The sequence below is a fragment of the Etheostoma cragini genome, chromosome 3 (assembly GCF_013103735.1).
Source record: "Etheostoma cragini isolate CJK2018 chromosome 3, CSU_Ecrag_1.0, whole genome shotgun sequence".
NCBI classification, from domain to species: domain Eukaryota; kingdom Metazoa; phylum Chordata; class Actinopteri; order Perciformes; family Percidae; genus Etheostoma; species Etheostoma cragini.
In genome coordinates, this window is record NC_048409.1 from 20965053 (window position 1) to 20966272 (window position 1220).

At 34.8% G+C, this 1220-nt stretch overlaps 1 protein-coding gene across 1 annotated transcript in view; it reads right to left on the bottom strand.

Moving 5' to 3' along the window:
• LOC117942357 (von Willebrand factor A domain-containing protein 5A-like) overlaps positions 1-1220 on the bottom strand; it is a 42679-nt gene that overhangs the window by 16091 nt on the left and 25368 nt on the right. The window lies entirely within an intron of this gene.

A 1220-nucleotide genomic window follows, 5' to 3' on the forward strand; every position in this document is an offset into this window, starting at 1 on the left:
AGCATGCCAATGTGTTTATATCTTCAAATTATATTAATGCTCCCTATTTAGAATCTGACTATTCAGCTTTATTATTAACTTTCTAGTTTGTTTTCTTGTAATTATGTTTATAGTACCAATTTAAAGGTCAGAAAATAAAAAAGAATAAAGAAATTAGAGGTCCCATGACATGAAATTTCACTTTATGTGTTTTTTTAACTATGGTTCCCCCGTGGCTAGGAATGGTGATAGGTGTAAACCCAGCCCCGGGTATCCTGGCTCGGATGGGCCGATCATAGAAAGGTTACCTCCCCTTTCTATGCTTAGCCCACCCAGAGAATTAAGAGAGAGAGAGAGAGAGAAAGAGAAAGAGAAGAGAGGGAGAGAGAAGAGATAGAGAGAGAGAGAGACCTCCACCTTGCCTCCTTAGATAATAAATAAAGAACCAGACAAGAGCCAAAAAGAGTCTAAAGTCCTGTCAGCAGCGGTGTGAGTCTGTATTAAACATACATTTTAACATGAACACAATGACAATGTTACTTGCTAGCCTTAACCCAGAAAACCACCACCGCTTCCCTTCTGTTTGAACTCAAGGTAACCCGCAACCCATCCCACATCAGCAGGTGCTTCTTCAATAATATCTTTCTCACTTACACTCTAAATTAATTAAGTTGATGTCATCAAATCCTGACATGGCATTTACGTCCATCACTTAAAAAGAAAAAGGAAAGGAGACCATAACAAAAAAAGCAAATACAGTAAATAGAAGGAACATAACTTGTAATACATGGAAATCCTCCATGTCTAAGCCACTGCACCAGAAACTAGGGCAGAGTTTGATAAAAATACAAAAAACTTCATTACATAAAGAAATGATTCATTCATTTATTTTTTCTTTTAAAATCTAATTGCTATTTATTAAATAATGATTCATATTTCAACACAGCAACTTACAATCCATTATGAAGTTAATGAGGCTGTAACAAAATCTATACCCAGTTAAATATTTACTCAGAAAATAAAACCCTTTAATACAGTTTTTACTACTAAATCCATAGCACTATTCCATCTGCTGATGTGCCAGTGAACTAGTCATACTGTATAATTTTCATAGCACAAATCTAATGTGGCGCTTTAGAAACATCATATGATTTGATAACTTAATGTTCTGATACTAGCTGTCATATATTTTGCAACAAAACATGGCATATCTGACTATCAAACTGTCTTGACTTTGATAA